Below are 19,185 nucleotides of genomic sequence, written 5' to 3'. Positions count from 1 at the left end.
TGCTGAACAGCTCTCTCAGGAAGTTCTTCCTAATGTTCAGATGGAATCTCCTTTCCTGTAGTTTGAAGCCTTGTCTCCAGGGTAGCAGAAAACAAGTTTGCTTCCTCCTCCCTATAACTTCCCCTCACATATTTCTACATGGCCATCATGTCTCCTTTCAGCCTTCATTTCTGCAGGCTAAACATGCCCAGCTCTTTAAGCCACTCCTCATAGGGCTTGTTCTCCAGACCCTTGATCATTTTAGTTGCCCTCCTCTGGACACATTCCAGCTTGTCAACATTTTCTTTCAATTGTGGTGCCCAGAATTGGACACAGTATTCCAGATGTGATCTAACCAAGGCAGAATAGAGGGGTAGCATTTTTACATTAACTTTAGCAAAACTGTCAAACGAGTCTAATATCGAGCTTCACCCTTCCTTCTAACTCTTTGGCCTGCCTGACTTATGCTTCTGTTCTGTAAACAGTTTTTCTGTTACTTCAAACACGCATGAGGTGACACAATGGACTTTGATGATCTCTACTTTGCCTTCAATTTCATTTCCATTTGTCTTTGCCTTCCTCAGAACTCAGCTTCCTAAATCTATCCTCCCCTTCAGCCAAAGATTTTCATTCCCCTAAATGCACTAAATACAGTTTTCCAAGGCAAATCCTAATATTGAACAGAGCGATGTAACAGCTGCTGTGGGGGGTCATGAAATGCTGACAGGTTGTTGGTGATTTCCTTTATTATTCCTATAATACAGTAGAGTCTCGCTTATGCAACCTTCGCTCATCCAACATTCTGTATTATCCAACACAGTCTGCCTCCCACCCAGAACCACAGCTATTTCAATACATTGCAATGTCTTGGTGCTAAATTCGTAAATACAGTAATTACTACATAATGTTACGGTGTATAGCACTGCTTTTTCTGTCAGTTTGTTGTAAAACATGATGTTTTGGTTCTTAATTTGTAAAATCATAATGTAATTTGACATTTAATAGGCTTTTCCTTAATCCCTCCTTATTATCCAACATTTTTGCTTATGTTCTGCTGGTCCGTTTATGTTGGATAAGCGAGACTCTAATGTACTTACTGCCTGAAATGGAGAGGGGGGGGGGGGGTACTTGTAGGATTTTCTGCATCTGGGGCCAACATATCTTGATAGATCTTGAGTTTTATGCACCTAGATTTGGGGTGGGAATGAACATCACTTCTTGCCTTAAGTCTGGAGCCAGCCTTGGTTCCTACTCTTCTGCCCTTTCGTCTCTGAGTTCTGTTGATATTCAGCTTTCCAGATCCTGATCATCTTGTCTCCTGAGCTCTCAGTTTCTGCATCTAGAAAACTGTCCCCTATATTGGTTTGTTGTAGGTTTTTCAGGCTATATAGCCATGTCCTAGAAGCATTATCTCCTACATCGCTTGTTCCTGTTTCTCCTTAGTTTTCTTTTCCCCAAACTCTCTATAGCTATAGAATATTATTTTACCTTGATTGTTAAAACCATAATTATGGGTAAATCCATTCAGGTTCTAAGATGGAACTGAAGGCTAAAGACCTTCTAAAACTACAACTCGTGGGATTCCATAGCACTGAGTCATGACAATTAAATTGGTGTCAAACTGCATTAATTCTATAGTGTAGATGCACCCTACAACATCACTGTGAATCTGTAAGAAGGCTTGTATGTGCTCTCAACTTATTATAGGTTAGGGATTCTAACACAAAACTCTAAAAAGCAAAATGACAGAAAACACAACCTTCATATTTTACAAAGAGAGTAGAATATTTGTTATTTTAAAGTGGCACATTTCTTGCAATTGGGATTCAGAAGGTCTTGGAGATCAAATGCAGACCACATAGGAATTCATCTATAGGTCCGAAACTATTGTCTGCCTACCTAATTTAATCTGCCTGCCCTACCTTCTGCAATTCCTCTCTCTCATTCCTGCTGCCTTCTGCAAACACATGAAACAAGTCTCGACCATAATAACTTCTGATAAGACAAGTGACGCATATTTACACAGTGTGTGTCTAGTCCTCTTTGGCATTAAAAAACAAAACTTGGAAAGTTTAAAGGTATATATAAATATTTGAAGCCTGTGTCTTGTATGGCATCCTACCTCACAAGCACTTATTATGAATACTAATTATTTTAATTATGTTAGATCTATATCCCATCTTTCCTCCAATTAGCCTAAGATGATAAATGCAGCTCCCCTCCCCTTCACTTTGTATTCATAATAACCCTTTGAGGTTGGCCTGGCTGAGAGAGAGTGACTGCCCCAAGGTCCCCTAAGTGAGCTTCACAACTCTGTGGGAATGTGAAACAATATTTCCCACATCCTTGTCCAGCCCTGTGACTACTGCACCACTCCCAAATACATGTGCTCTATATGTTTGGCCAAGATTTTGAAAAAAAAACATGTCAGAACTTATTGCAGTTCCTTCTCATGGGAGGGATCTTTCCTCTCCACACTTTTACTTTTTATCCTTTAACTCATGTTAAATTGGCACCAGATTTTTAAAAAGTAAGAAAAGGACTATTTCTAAGTGTATATGAGCTTGCTTTCTTTTGCATTGTTGGAAAATAAGGAGGAACCCAAAATATTATTTCACAACCTGGAATGAAATAATGAGAATAAGAAACAGATATTACAACAACAAATGGGTCTCTTAAATACCCTAAAGCAGTGTTTCTCAATCTTCCTAATGCCGTGACTCCTTAATACAGTCCCTAATGTTGTGGTGTCCCCCAACCATAACATTATTTTCATTGCTACTTCATATCTGTAATTTTGCTACTGTTATGAATCATAATGTAAATATTCGATATGCAGGATGAATTTTCATTGACTGGACCAAATTTAGCACAAATACCTGATATGCCCAAATTTGAATACTGGTGGGATTGATTTTGTCATTAAGAAGTTGTAGTTGCTGGAATTTATTATTAACCTACAATCAAAGAGCATTTTGAACTCCACCAAGGATGGAATTGAACCAAACTTGACACACAGAATTTCAATGACCAACAGAAAATACTGGAAGGGTTTGGTGAGCACTGATCTTGAGTTTTGGAGTTGTAGTTCACTTACATCCAGAGAGCACTGTGGACTCAAACAATGCTGTATCTTGATCAAACTTGGCATGAATACTCAAATTTCACCAAATGTGAACAATGGTGGAATTTGAGGAAAAGAGACTTGACATTTGGGAGTTGTTATTGCTGGGATTTATGGTTCACATATAACAAAAGAGCATTCTGAACCCCACCAATGATAGAATTGGGCCAAACTTCCCAAGCAGAACCCCATGACCAACAGAAAATATTGTGTTTTCTTATTATCTTTGGCAACCCCTTTGACACACCCTCATGACCCTACTAGGGGTCCTGACTCCCAGGTTGACAAACACTGCCCTAAAGACATTAGCTCCTATTTGATCTTGGAAGCTAAATGGGGTCAATCTTGGTTAATACTTAGATGGGAGACCAACAACAAATACCAGATGCTGTCGTCTGTATTTAAAAAAGAGAACTGGTAAAACCACCTCTGAGTATCCCTTGCTTAAGAAAGACCTATGAAATTCATGAGGTCACCATAAGTCAACAGGGGACTTAAAGGGCAGAACATGATTTCTGAAGTCAAAGAAGGGGATGAAAGATCTCCTTTTTCTTTCACTCTAAGTACAATGTCTTAAAAGGTCCTCTTCAAAGCCTCAACGATTCAAGGGGAAATCTCTGAAATAGTCATTCCGGTAAGTTTCCATTTGAACAGCCGCAAAAAGAGATACATTTTTCCATGATAAAGATTGCTTCGGTTTCCAAGCAAAAAAAAAGTGGGGGAGGGACAGGAGTGGATTTTTCCCTTCTCTGCACTTGCTACAAGATGTCCCTGAGTCATCCCCAGCTTCAGTCAAATGCTGTGCCAAACAAACCCTGCAGGCAAACATTCAGACTCGGCATGTTGATGTGTATGAAAGAGATAGCAGGCAAGTCCTGCTCTAGCAAGCCATGCTCTTAAGAGGAAGAATGATCCCCCTCAGTTCAAGCAAAGGTTTGGCTTTTCCAGCAAACTCTTTGCGCAATTTGAAAAGAAGAAGAATATTTTTCTGCTGAGGTCACAGCAGAGGTGGAGGAAGAAGAGGAGGAAAAACAGTGATATGACCAAAGGAGCGCCTCACTGCTGTCTTTTTACCCAACCATGACATCCACTGCTTCCTTCTTTTTTCCCCCCAAGTGTCACTGCCTCTGCTTCCTATGAACATGCCAAGGGATTCAGGAGCAGAATTTTTATTTTAGGAAGCGCTTCTTCTTATGCTTGCATGTGCCTTCAAGTCACTGTTGATTTATGGCAAGCTCATAGATTTCATGGGGTTTTCTTAGGCAAGGAATACTCAGAGATGGGTTTGCTAGTTCTCCATTCTGGAACACAGCCTACAGCCCAAGTACGAATCCAAGATTGGAGGGGATCTGGTACCTTCAGGGCATTTAGGCCCCTATCTCACTGTAATGTGTGTCAATGGAAACAAAACAAAACATAACCATGTTAATCTATTTAATATAGTGGGTCTTTAATGTCTCCTGGAGTTTGGTTCCAGGACCCCAGTGGATACCAAAATCCATGGATGCTCACATCCCATTATATACAACAGCATAGATAGCGTCCCCTATATGAAATGACAAAATCATAGTTTGTTTTTCAATTTTTGTAAAGAATAGTTGATGGGCAAAAATGGAGCCAAGAAGAGTGGGTATACCACACATGAATTGTGTTGCAGAGGAGCTTCTTGGAGGACATTCTTAGTCTGGTGTCTTGACCAGAAAACATATGTCATAAAATGGGTGTGGGAACTTAATAGTGGCATGGATATCAGCTGATTTTATAATGTGTGATGTTTGAACATTGTCTTTATTCAAAGTACAGTCAATACTCATAAACTTAGTTGAATACATTATGACCCCCATATCAGCAGGGGATATGTTCCAAGACCACCTGTGTATACCTGAAACTGTGGATAAAAGTAAACCCTATATTTTGAATGTACTTGGGCTGGAAACATACAATAGAATAGTACTGGAGGACCTAGAAATGCCCACAAGCACTTCTGGGGGATATATTTATTACAGCATGGGTACGTGTAACCATTGAGATTGAGCCTATGGATAAGGGAGTCATATTATACACATATACTCTTCTTCCCAGAGCATAGAAAGTTGCTCCACAGCTTGGACATTTTACTTTTTGAATTGTAATTTCCATTGACTATGCTGACCAGTGGATTGTTAGAAATGTAATTCCAAAAAGAAACTATTTTCAAGGTCTGAGATACTTGCATAGCTTCTCTTTCAGCACCACTTACTTCCAGCAGCTTCTTAGCAAAAAGATCGAAGATGGCAGCTGTGTTTTCAAATGAGGTAAAGATTTTCTGGACGTACTACACTACCCTCCAAGGATAGTATGAGAAATGTAAAAGCCAACAACACAGGCTGTGTCAAAGCACTGCCACGTTCAAGAAGATCGACCCACCTGTATCCCAGACACAGCTTGGTTGCATTGCAGACGGATGAGTCAACTCTTGTCTTCAGCTGCTCGGAAGTTGACCTCAGGAACAGAAACTGTTGCAGTAGCCCAACATCTCAAACCAAACCAGAATTGGTCAACACAGCTGTGTCAATTGTTGTGTGTTTCAAGTCTTTTATAATGTATGGCAACTCTACATTGAACCTATCACAAGGTTTTCTTGGCAATATTTATTCAGAGGGGGGTTGCCATCTTCAGGACTGCATCCACCTAGCTGATTTTATTGTTGCTCACCTATCCTGTGAAGATAGCTGATAACCGTGAAAAAGGATCTTAATTTAGTATATTTTTTCTTACATTAAGGATAAAATGTCAAAAATAGAAGCAATACACAAAAGTATAAATTTCTTTATAACATCTTACTTTTGTGTAGGAGTTCTGACCAACATACAAATAATGACCCAGAATCTCAATGTCCATTTTTATGATAACACATTAAACATTTAAGTTTTCATCATTTACAGCTCAGTCAATATTTCAGGCAGACATTCCTTCTCCTTTTGTATGTGTAGTAAACTGAATGAGTAGCATTTACAAGCAATAAAAAGACAATTTTATAAAGATCAAGGAAGTACTACACTATGAATGGGTTTGTAAAAAGGTAGACATGGTTCAGTTTTGTAGGGAGTGTTTCTTGTTCCATTCTGTGAAATGTATAATACCTTGAGTATCAGGATTTGCTTTATCATACTAAGCTGTAGTCTATCCATTTAAAGCAAGCAAACAAACCCCAGGTAACGTACTGTTTACTGAGCAATAAAACAGAAAGTAAATATTAGTTGTGGTATACCAATCAACCATGGTTTAAACATTTCTCAGAGAAACTATATAATTGTCTTCTGCAAAATCAAGAATCTGTTTTTTCCATTTCTTTTTTCTACCAGGTAACATCATGAGTAGAAGGGTTGTGTGAAGGATGGCATACCATACTAACCTGCCTGTCACTGATCTGCTGGTCTTGGGACCTCAGCAGGAAAGACAGAACATGCATTGCTATACCTTTCTTCGTATACAGGCTGAAGTGGACTACACTTTCTGTCCCTTTCATAAATGTTCCAAGAACCTGTTGGTGATATATTGCATCATAACTCAATTATATCTGTGTATGTACTTTGAATGGCACGACATAAGAAGGTATCCTGTAATTTCTTGCACACCATCATCAGTACCAGTGTGAAAGAGTAGCCAGGGGATTTCCAGCCCATCAGTGATCAAGCTCAAGCTGCCTTCAACATCTGGCAAAGAAGGAGCAGCTGCACATTTTCTACTAGTACCCAAAAGAAGTTGGGAAACACCTTATGACCTTTCAGTGCTGGGAGAACAGGACTATATCTAGAAGTCACCTTTGCACTGGAGAAGAAGTGGGGATGGAGAACTACCTCCAGACTCTTGGACAATACAAATACCTACATACAAATCTTTGAATATCCTATACATTTCTAGCAGAAATAATCATGAATGTGTCTTCAAGTTGCCTGTCAACATTTGGTGAACCCATGAATTTTATGGGGCTTTCTCAGGCAAGAAATACTCAGAAGTGACTTGCCATTTCCTTGATCTGACCTTGATCTGATATGTGTGTGTGGGGGGGGGGGGTGTCAGAGGACATATGGTATTTCATTATGATCACCCATCTAAGTACTAACCAAGACTGACTATGCTTAGCTTCTAAGATCAGAATGCCTTTAGGGTATTTAGGAATATGTTTGGCTCTAGCTCACAAAATTCAACATGTTGGTCCATGAGTTCTGGGAGTTGTATTAAAAAAACCTACTGCTTCTAGAACCAGGAAATCACATGCTCTTGTGTTTGGCTTTTCCATATGCTAAGCCACAAGAGGTACACAGTCATTTAACATAGGTAGAAATGTGCCCACATGGGATGGAATGACTTTGGGTAGTCAAGCTGGCCATTGGCATTTCTCAACAGTTATAACTTCATTAAAACTCAAGAAAAGGCCTGCTTGGATCAAACTAAGGGTTTGCCTTCTGTAGCAGTCTATAAAGATAGACTTGAGAGCAAATGCAGTGGAATGTCATGATGAACTCAAACTGTATATATATACATACATAAGGCATTTCTCAACAGTTATAACTTCATTAAAACTCAAGAAAGGGCCTGCTTGGATCAAACTAAGGGTTTGCCTTCTGTAGCAGTCTATAAAGATAGACTTGAGAGCAAATGCAGTGGAATGTCATGATGAACTCAAACTGTATATATATATATATATACATACATAATACATACATACACAGTTCTAGGAAAGTTCTACTATTAATAAGTTTTCACAGACAGGTAAGCATTCTTAGATTACATCCTTTGAAGTTTATAATATTTATGAGAAGTAGTTGACAGACAGCCTTGCCTGCAAATTCAAGGAACCATATTAGCATTTTTAGGAAACTTAGAGTCGTCCCTGTTTGCACTTTATAGCATAATTGTTTGGGGTTTCCTTCCCTATCACCACCACAGATCCTTATTTAGCCACTGCAGACACACGCATTGCCATTCTGTGGCTGGTGGAGATCAGAAAGGAGCATTGGAGAAGCATCTGGCTATTTTCCCCATCCAGATGCAGAATGATTACATTATCCAGCTCTATCATGATCCTCCATAGATCTCACCAAACGACATCATTATTCTGCATCTGGCTACAGGAACAGAGATGCACACACATTTTCCACTGGCCCAGGAATGGCTGTTGCAGGGGAGGTTGCAGTGCTGAACAGTAAATACCAGGGGATCTGATTGTTGAAGAGGATGCCAATGAATACTAACCTCCACAATGACATACACGAGGGTAACATGAGCTTAGACAGTCTCCGTAAGTGCACAGGATGTATCACTGGTATTTGCGCTGGGTCTAATTTTTGTCCACAGAGACAACCGGAAGGACTTGAATTTCTTTTGTGGCTTTTCTTAGGAAAAAGGTTTATTTCACCAGCCCACATCCAACCACCCCACTATGAACATGGCTGCTTAGTTTATTTTGAGTGAGGAAATCATATATAAATAATAATGATAACTTTATTTTTGTATCCTGCCACCATCTCCCAGAAAGGACTCAGGGCAGCTTACATAGGGACAAGTCCAGTCAAACAGAGATTAAAATAAACACAATATTTTTTTTACATATACAAACATCATAAACATAAAACAAAACTATCAACAACAACCAATAGCCTGACATAGTCGCCATGTACTGAGGGGCGAGGCAGGGGCTTGTGCAATGCAGTTGCAAGGACAGTGCAGAAGCCAGATGATAAGTTGGGCTGGATACAGTGGTTCACAACCTGGGGTCCCCAGATGTTTTTGGCCTTCAACTCCCAGAAATACTAACAGCTGGTAAACTGGCTGGGATTTCTGGGAGTTGTAGGCCAAAAACATTTGGGGACCCCAGGTTGAGAACCACTGGGCTAGAAGGTTGAAGTCAATAAGAGTCATACAGAAGGGACAATGGTAAAGTGCAAGAGGCAGATATTGAGTTGTGGCTGGAGGGGCCAAAAGTGTCTAGTGAACTGATTACTATGGTCAAGTCCAACTGCTTGAGGTATGGTTGCAGCTGGCACACAAGCTTTAACTGTGTAAAGGCCCTCCTGGACACCATCGACACCTGAGCATCAGGCGTCAGCACTAAGTCCAGGAGGACCCCCAGACTGCGGACCTGTGTCCTTGTGGGGAGTGTAATCCCACTAAGCACAAGTTGCCACCCTATACCCCAATCGGGAGGAAATCAGTGGACATTTCATGCATTTCTGGTTACATTTTAGCTTATTTAGAAAGTAAACAATAAACATGAGTGATCGTGCAGATTCACTTCTACAAACAAGAAATGTAATTGCTTACATCAGATCTCCTGAGAGGCAGACTTCCAAAGGCACTTTCCAGTCTTCCTCAAACCAAACTTTCTGCCAAAGACCAACTCAAAGACTTCATCTTACCTCTTTTTTTAAAATCACATATAGAATACTGGACTATATATCCCTTCAACTGCTCTGATCTGGCAGAGGAATCCCAAAGTAATTCTCTGTAGTTCTATTTTTCAGTTGCTTTATAAATGTCCCTCTCTCTCCTGACACATTCCCCCTTCAGCTTCAGCTTACTTTAAAGGCTATGGTTCATTCAACACAATGTCCTAATTAGGCACACATCTATCTATCTTCTCCTAGAAAAAAAGACACTAGGAACATCTCTGTTTCTGAAACTGAGTTAGTTACCTCCCTGAACTTAATCCCTTATTCTTTTAAGGTCCCAATCCTTCTCAAACACCTATAACACAGTGCTCAATAAAGTTACTCTTTGGGCCTCATTTCCCAGAATTTTCAGCCAGATCCCAAGATCATGTAAAAAAAATTGTACTTTGTGTACTGTTGTAAAGCCACAGTGCCAAGATATCAATCTGTAAAACGTTAAGTAGTTCTTTATATGCTACAAAATTTGGACTTTCGGTACTATAAGGGCTGATCACTGTATTAAAGACATAGTGCTGTCTCCAGAGTGCAGGCAATAAAGTGATAAGTGTTTTGTGTGTCATTCAGATTTTATCTAGCTCACCAAGGAACAACCCCTTTCCCGTTCCTTCAGACACCAAAAAAAAAAAAAATATGAGAATGGGCCATCATTACTGAAATAACAGAGCGATATGATTGGAGCTTTGTAGGTATCAGTGTCCATATCATGGAGCAGTCACATGGATCATCTTCTAGGTCACATGGATATTTTTGTATCAGTTTGTCAATAAAAGATATGCTGCTAGTTTAAGAAGTCAGTGTGATTCAGTTTATTCTAGTGATTTCCCAGTCCCAGTAATTTTGCTTTAGGAAACCCTTTGCCCACTCAGAAACAACTCCTAAAAACAGTTCCATGGAGTCAGATGCATCACAGCAGTGAAGTATGAATTAATTCAATGTCTCCTGCTTTGAGTACTGGAATTGATTAATTGAATAGTTACTTTTTTGTCTGATTGGCTGATTTGATTTTATGTGGCCTTACTTATATTCCAGACACTTTACTCAAGGGTGACTTACAATAAGATTAAAACAATGATATGAATCAAGAAACAAGATAGGTTCTGTATGTTTGTTCTTAAGTTCAATTTGTTTGTAAGTCAGAACAGGTACATTTTTAAGTGTAACTAAAGAAATATAAATATATAGATATATATATTTCTATATATATGTTGGGGGAGAGAGAGAGAGCTTTGGATAGCATAGGGTAGGGTTAATACCCCTGTGTTGTTTGTTTTGCTGTCTCTGCCCCTGTTCAGAAGATTTCACATCATTTTTTGTCCATGTAATTACTGGATTCTGAAAAAGTTGGCTTTTTGTGGAATCAAGGATTGGTCCTAAAGCTTCAGCTTAGACACCTTTTCCCCATGATAACTCTTCCAGGAGTGAATTTCCCTTCCAAGGGGTAGATTTCTCTCAATGCCTGTTGTTTCACCCCTGTTCTAAACTATGAGTCATATGTAAATCGAATGTTTGTAACTCAGGGACAGCCTGAAATGCTAAAATACAGGTAAGCATGAAAATACTGTCAAGAAATGTCAAAAAATGTCAAATGTAAAAAAAAAACATTAAAAACTACCGGCAACTCTCCATACCTTGCAGATTCAGCCATTCATTAGATGAAAATATGTTATTTACGTTCCAAGAAGCAACACATGGTTTTGCAATTTTATACAAGGAATTCAGTTTTACTATTTATTTATTATTTATTTATTTGCTTTATTTTTATACCGCATTTTTCAGCCTAAATCGGCGACTCAATGCGGTTTACAATGCAATTTATATAACAATAGCAATTAGGTTAAAACACAACATACACGACAGACAATACAAGACAAAACAACGTGGTCATCAACGCCTCAGTAAAATCAGATTCCGTTCTCATAATCCTTCTAACATTCCTTTGTTCATTTATACCGTCTTCATGAGTTCAGTTGCCTTGTTGACCGAACGCCTGTTCATAGAGCCACGTCTTGACCCTCCTCCAGAACTCCAGCAACGAAGGGGCCTGCCTGATGTCTACGGGTAGGGCATTCCATAGCCGAGGGGCCACCACCGAGAAGGCCCTGTCTCTCGTCCCCGCCAGCCGCGCCTGCAACGCAGGCAGGACCGAGAGCAGGGCCTCCCCGGACGATCTTAATGTCCTCGTCGGTTCATAGGTGGAGATGCGTTCGGAGAGGTAAGCAGGGCCAGAACCGTTTAGGGCTTTATAGGCTAAAGCCAGCACCTTGAATTGTGCCCGGTAGCAGATTGGTAGCCAGTGGAGCTGGCTCAACAGAGGAGTGGTGTGCTCCCTGAGTGCCGCTCCCATTAGTAACCTGGCCGCCGAACGCTGGACCATCTGAAGCTTCCGGGCAGTCTTCAAGGGCAACCCCATGTAGAGCGCGTTGCAGTAATCAATCCGGGATGTAACCAGAGCGTGTACTACCGTGGCCAAATCTGACTTCCTAAGGTACGGGCGCAACTGGCGCACAAGTTTGAGTTGTGCAAATGCTCCCCTGGACACCGCTGAAACTTGGGGTTCCAAGCTTAGCGAAGAGTCCAGGATCACACCCAAGCTGCGAACCTGCGTCTTCAGGGGGAGTGTAACCCCGTCTAACACAGGCTGTAACCCTATACCCTGTTCGGCCTTACGACTGACCAGGAGTGCCTCTGTCTTATCTGGATTCAATTTCAATTTGTTAGCCCTCATCCAGTCCGATACAGCGGCCAAGCAACGGTTCAGGACCTGAACAGCCTCCTTAGTAGTAGGTGGGAAGGAGTGACAGAGTTGGACGTCATCTGCATACAGATAACACCGCACCCCGAAACTCCGGATGATCTCTCCCACCGGCTTCATGTAGATGTTAAATAACATGGGGGACAATATTGAACCCTGCGGGACCCCACAAGACAATGGTTGTGAGGAAGAGCAGTTGTCCCCCAGCAACACCTTCTGAGTACGATCCTCTAGGAAGGACCTGAGCCACTGCAAAACAGTGCCACCAAGGCCCATTCCCGCGAGGCGTCTCAGAAGGATACCGTGGTCGACGGTATCGAAGGCCGCTGAGCGGTCCAGCAGAACTAACAGGGACACACTCCCCCTGTCTAGCTCCCTGCGCAGATCATCCACTAAGGCGACCAAGGCTGTCTCGGTACCATGTCCCGGCCTGAAACCAAACTAAACCATTGCATATAATCAGTGAAGCCTCCCATGTTATGAGGAAGCATCCAACTATGCTTCTACCCTGGTTGGGGGTGGGGCCTCCACTGAAAGTCACATGATGTCATGTAATGCCTGATGAGGAGCTCCATCCCCAATACAGGTTGGAAGCGTCCTAGGATGCTGAATTTGGTGAGTGTGATAAGGTCATTAATTTACTCTTTTGATGAAGTATGCATGTAGCTGTTGTGACATGACTAAAGGTTGCAAAAGTCATGTCACACTCCAGCAGGGTTGAGCATTTGCAGTATGCCTGGGACACTATCCAACACAGTCTGCCTCTTGCCCAGGTACACAGATGTTACAAATCGTTGTAATGTTTTGGTTCTAAATTTGTAAATACAGTAATTACTATGTAACGTCACTGTGTATTGAACTGCTTTTTCTGTCAATTTGTTGTAAAACATGATATTTTGGTTGTGATTTGTAAAATCATAACTTAATTTGATGTGTAATGGGATTTTCCTTAATCCTTCCTTATTATCCAATGTTTTTGCTTATCTGACGTTCTGTTGGCCCATTTATGTTGGATAAGTGAGACTTTAATGCATTTAGTGCTGATCCTGGGCATTTGAGGCATATGGGGAAATGCCACTCCCCCACATCTGAAAGGTTGTTCTGTGCTACTATTAAAGTTATGAAGCGCTTTTCAGTTTCAGTGTGGCAACCCTAACCTAGAAGTTTCTGGGAGCAACATTTCACCCTCTTCTTTTGACCAGAAAAGGGATTCTAGGGATGTTGAGAGTGGTAGAAACATATTTGAGGGGTCCCTGATTTGCATCTGTACTAAAGGATGGCCAGCTACAGGCACCTTTGGTTCCATAAATAGTCAAAGACTAGAAAACTCATTTTATCCCAAAGGCAAAAGGGCCCCATGTTTTTCTACGGGGCAACCGAAAACCAGGACAAAAAGGGCAGAATCTTGGTGTGCTATTCATTTTTTTCCTGCTTCCTTGAGTGCACGTCTCCTCAGGATATTTAAAGGCCTCCAACATCACCTTAGACATGCAAGGAGGAAGCTGCCTTGCCTTGAGACTTCTGCCGCTTTGCTTTCAGTGCTGAGGCAGCCAAAGTTGCAATTATCTGGTTCATTCTAGGGCTGCTGGCCTGGAACACGCCATGACAACGTGTTTCTCATTTCAAAGCCTCTTTTGTACTAGGACACAGTTCAAGGGACCGCGCAAAGCCCTTTGAAAGCACCCGGTGCTTGCCATTGCACGCTTTAGAGATGAAGGGGGCTCAGCTTCTCCACACAGTGTGTGGGAGTGAATGGGGCCAGGAATTAAATATTTGTTCATAGGTACTTGGGGGTGAAATGCTGGCAGGAGAATTCTGAAAGCTCTTGTCCAAAGAGTAGTTTTTCCAACCTCTAGAAAGAAAGCCAGGCCATTTGTGAACATTTTAAGAATATGATTTGTATAGTGTAACTAAAAACAGCAGAAAGGCCCCCGACCCCTGCTCTAAAACTTTCTCAAAAAGAGAAAAGGAATAATTTCAGACGCTGTTGCATAACACTGGCCAACACACAATTGGGTGCCTCAAATGTTAGACTTTTTTCTGGGTATATTTGACCAAAATGACACCAATTTTCCCTATTTAGTTTTTGAGATACAGGACATATGCCATCAATCAGTCTTCTTCTGTTCGCCCACAGAAAATCATGATAACCATATCTATGAAATTAGAGCAGATGCAGTCTATCCAATGCAATCAGCACTGCAAATAACCCCAGGACCAGGCCTAAAAACCAAGACACTAAGAATTGTGTGTGTGTGTTGGCTTGTGTAATTGTCACAAGAATCACTGGTAGAAATGCTCTCTTTTGCACAGATATCAAAAGGACAAGCGCCATTTCCCGTTTTCAATTGGGAAGCAATCATTACATGTCATGGTATAATGCACCTTATAACAGGAATGGCTCTGTGTGGTGTTCCAGATATCATTGGATCCTATCTCCCATCACCCCTAAACAACATAGCTTAGGGTTAGGAATGATGGAAGTTGGGATCCAGCAACCTCAAAAGGACTGTACATTCCTCATTCAAGTTCTATAGCTTGTCCAACAGTGAAAAATTAATGCATTTTATCAGAAATGCTTCCCCCACAGATACAAATTGGCCATTGTTGAATTTGGTGGCAAGGGCCTGAGAAAGAGGATAATTATCACTCCATTAAACATTCATGCTATGACTTATTGCATCCAGCATGTCCTTCAGTTGTTATGCTCCCATATTTGTTTGCTTGCATAATTTCATTTCCAGGGTGGGGGAAGCACCCAATCCTATGCTGCTGTAGTCTGAAGAGTTTGTCTAGGGGCGCATCTACATTGCTAAAGGAATGCTGGGTTGTTGTAGGTTTTTTCGGGCTATATGGCCATGTTCTAGAGGCATTCTCTCCTGACATTTCACCTGCATCTATGGCAAGCATCCTCGGAGGTTGTGAGGCCATGGCTCAATGCTGTGGAATCCTACAAATTGTAGTTTTACAAAGTCTTCAGCCTTCTCTGCAGAGAGCCATGGCCTTTAAAGCAGTTTCAAACTGTGCTGCTTCTACAGTGTAGATGCACCCTTGCAAGCTGTATTTATATTCAGAAGGGAAAAAGAAAGAAGGAAGAGGAGGAGGAGAAAAAGGAGGGAGCTACTGAAAGAGTTATTGCCATGTTATTCAGCCTGGCGGTGCCAAGCCTGCATGGGGAATTGGGTTTCTGCTGAAAGGGTGCCAGGCACGTCTGTTTCCAGGAACCGGCCGCCGTATTTAGCCTCCGGCTGCACATGAAAGACTGCAGTCGGAAACGTGACATTGTGTCAACATTTGAGGCAGGTCACAGCTGGGTGAGACCATGAAAACAAGCCAGGGGAGGGGAAACTCAACACGCCCTGTCTGAACAGCCCAAGTGCGGAGGAGGCAGTGCGCAAAGCCAGCCCGTCACAAGCTGATAACTCCAGCTGCACAGAGGCCCTTTGATGCCTCCCCTCCTCCTCCTTCCAGGGTTGTTTTCCAGCCAGGACAGAGAGTAGGCTCACATGCCTGAGAGCATTTTGGGTGAGCACTGCTTCAAAGGGAAGGAAGGAGGACATACAGGAATGGGGAGGCAATTGAGCATGCACATTTCGCATTTGCATGGCAAAGTTATATAACCAGAGTGTGCTTATGTAGGACTTTCCATGGGAGGAAATTGGAGCCTCACGCTGCCCAGCCTTGTCATTTGGGTGATAGATCAAGGCTCCTCCTGGCCCTGTGGCAAAGTGGGAGCTTTTTCTCAGGTCCTCCTGAATTCTGAACTAGGAACATTTTCCCATTTCTCACCAGCTCTGATCATATAATCACCATTATCTACTGTCCGGGGATTTTCTATTTTGTTTCATGCCAGTTAGCTAGACTCTGATACAATTAAGCTCCCCTTTCCCCCCTGCAATTGTCAGCCGCAGTGGAATTCCTGTGCTTTTAATCCACATCCAGGGGGTTCTTGTCATGTGCCTATTAATCTTTTTTGCCGCGCCTTTGAGAATGAATTAGTTTGGATCATTCTTGCAATCAGTGATACAGAAAAAATGCAAACAAATTTTGTAGCACTGGATACAAGCTAAGTAAAAAAAACACCTTCCTTCTGTGTAGGCAACCCTTCAGTTAGGGCGCATCCAGAGAGCCCCTTTAAGGTGGGAGTTCCCTCAATTTAAAGGGGGCTGTCCAGATGATATCACTGAGAAAAACAAATTAATTTGTGAGTGGGTTTATTCCACACCTTCTTGAAAGGTTCAGGATTGACCCACTACTTCTGCTGTCTAGACTGCTCCCTCAAAAGTTATGGGCTTTTGGCGGAGGCAGTCCAGACAGTATTCATGCAGTATTCCAGGCTAAATTAGTCCAGAAAATTGCAAGGACATCAACCCCCTCCCCAAAAGTCCCCCAAACCCCTTTTAAAAGTAAAAGAACTTACCCACCCTTTATTAGGGTGGTGTCAGAGTTCTCCCGGCATGTAGAAATGACATGCCAGGAGAGCGGGGGGGGGGGAGCTTTTTTCCTCCTCCCCCCTTACTCTCCTGGCACATCATTTCTATGTGCCAGGAGAGCTCCAGCACCACTCTAATGTACCAGGTAAGTACTTTAACTTTTAAAAGGTGTTTGGGGGGGGGGGCTTTTGGGGAAGGGGTTAGATTGTCCAGGTGTTCTCCTGGAAAGTTCTGGGATAACATCTGGACACCTACCCCAGAAAGCATTCGCTTTCTGGGATGTATGTGGATGGGGACCAAGGAACATTTGTGTTTTTAAAACATGAATGTTCCCAGGATAAAGGGCCATCTGGAATTGCCCTGATGTCTCAAACCAAGGGATTTATCTATACATGTTAAAAAATCATATTCACTTTGCATCCAGTGCTGGCATAACATACAACATACTTGAATGTTCAAAATGTATTCAATTGTCTTTCACCCTTGTTATGCCCCCACACTATCTTAACTATTTGGAAGGTGAACTGGCTGTGCAAGAAACAGATCAAAAAGACTGACTCTTCCAAGAACCAGAAATGTTCTAAGCATGGGAGCAGAACAACCCACATGGTTTAAATCCAAGTGTAAACGATCAACTTTTTACCCTGTACTTTTCTAGAAAACTTGGTTCATTTTACATGTTTCTGTGGTCCAGGTTTGCTTTGGTGTTGGGATTTGGAAGGTTCATTGGCATACAATTCTGCTGGCATGCAATCATCTTTATTTTTATGGTATTTTTGTGCAAGTACAATCACAATTTTTAAGGTTCGTTTATGTGGATAATTACATACTGATGTTAACGTATCACTGTCAGGATATAAACATCAGCTACTTCCTTCACTTAATCAGATAGCCAAAGCCCTAATGAGGCATATGCATAAAATACAGACCAGCTATATTCATATATTCACATGCAAAGGGGGGGAGGGGGATTAAGTGAAATGATGCAAAGTATAGCACCTTACCATTATAGGACCATATTTGAACACTAAGGTAAGCTCGCATGCAGAATACGTGTGACTGGTAATGCATTCCTCTCATGTTGACTTAATAAGGATGTGCATAGTGTTAATGTGGTTGCTATGGATCAGGGAAATGTGATTTGGAGTGGTATGAGGAACCACTGAGAGGAAGACACTGGTGGCATAAGCTTCCATAGACTCAAATCTTGTAGTTGCATCTGATGAAGTAGATTTAAATCTACAAAAGTTTATGCTACCAACATCTTTCTCTCAGGGCCCTTCCAGGCAGGCCCTATATCCCGGAATTTGATCTCAGGTTTTCTGTTTATCCCAGATTATTGGACAGTGGGGATTCACACAATCCAGTTTAAAGAAAAAAACCTGGAATCAGATCCTGGGATATAGGGCCTGTCCAGAAGGGTCCTCAGATAGTCTCAGAGGTGCTACAAGATCCCTTTGCATACTGATTCATGCTAGTGGAGCTCTGCCTCTGAATCTTCCCACTACTGAAAAAAGTCTATATTGTCTTTTAAAATCAGGAATGAATGTCCAGAATTTGCTGAACTGCAGCTCATAGCATCCCTCAGAATAGCTGTGCTGTTTACAATGGCTGATGGAGTTTGTACTCCCAACAGTTTCTGTAGGGATGGTGGAAAACATTGATCAATGCATTGTTTTCTTTGGGTTGGTTCCTCTTGTTTACTAGTTGTGTACTAGCTGTTCTAGTAAATGAATGAGGAAGCAAGGAACCACAGATTCTGCATGGAAAGGAAGTACTGGATGCCTAACTATTCCATAACTACTAAATCTCCTGCTGCCGCTACCACTATTACAGTTGACTTTATAGTGTACCAGGTCTTATTGAGTCTTTACCCAATAGATAAAAGAGGTGACATTACCACTTTTAAATGTATAATCTATTCCCAGATACGCTGAATCTCAGTTTGTAGATCTCAATATTTCATAATCTTTTCCCTCTGATTTTGATCCTGCTACCCCTTAGAATTACAACATGCGTAATGCCAACTTTTTTTCTCAAACAGACTTACGTCTGGCATGTTACATTCTGTTTGTCAGAACTTTATATCACTATTTTCAACAACTTTTTCAGGCTCATATTCCCTCTTAGCAGTTCTTTGCAGAAGGGAAATCATGTTGCATAGATTCCAATGTGTCATTGATGCCAAATGTGTTTGTTGCTTTGTTTCTTGGCTTCTTTGAACAAAAGTTAAAAGTGTAATTAAATTATCAATAAAAATTAAAACCAGTTAAAAATATTACCATTAAAAAGGAAACGATTAATAAATAACTAGGCCTTCCTACTTCAATAATGAAAGAGTATGACAGACATATGTTACCTGTTCTACCAGTGGTCTCTATCGTGATACCCAATGAAATATGTAAGTAGGTTACAACCTGTGCTTGATAGGGTTAAAACCTGTGCTTGATGGCGTTACACTCC

Source organism: Anolis sagrei, chromosome 2 (assembly GCF_037176765.1).
Source record: "Anolis sagrei isolate rAnoSag1 chromosome 2, rAnoSag1.mat, whole genome shotgun sequence".
Lineage (NCBI taxonomy): Eukaryota > Metazoa > Chordata > Lepidosauria > Squamata > Dactyloidae > Anolis > Anolis sagrei.
The sequence above is the reverse complement of the archived record's forward strand: the minus strand, read 5'-3'. Positions refer to the sequence as shown.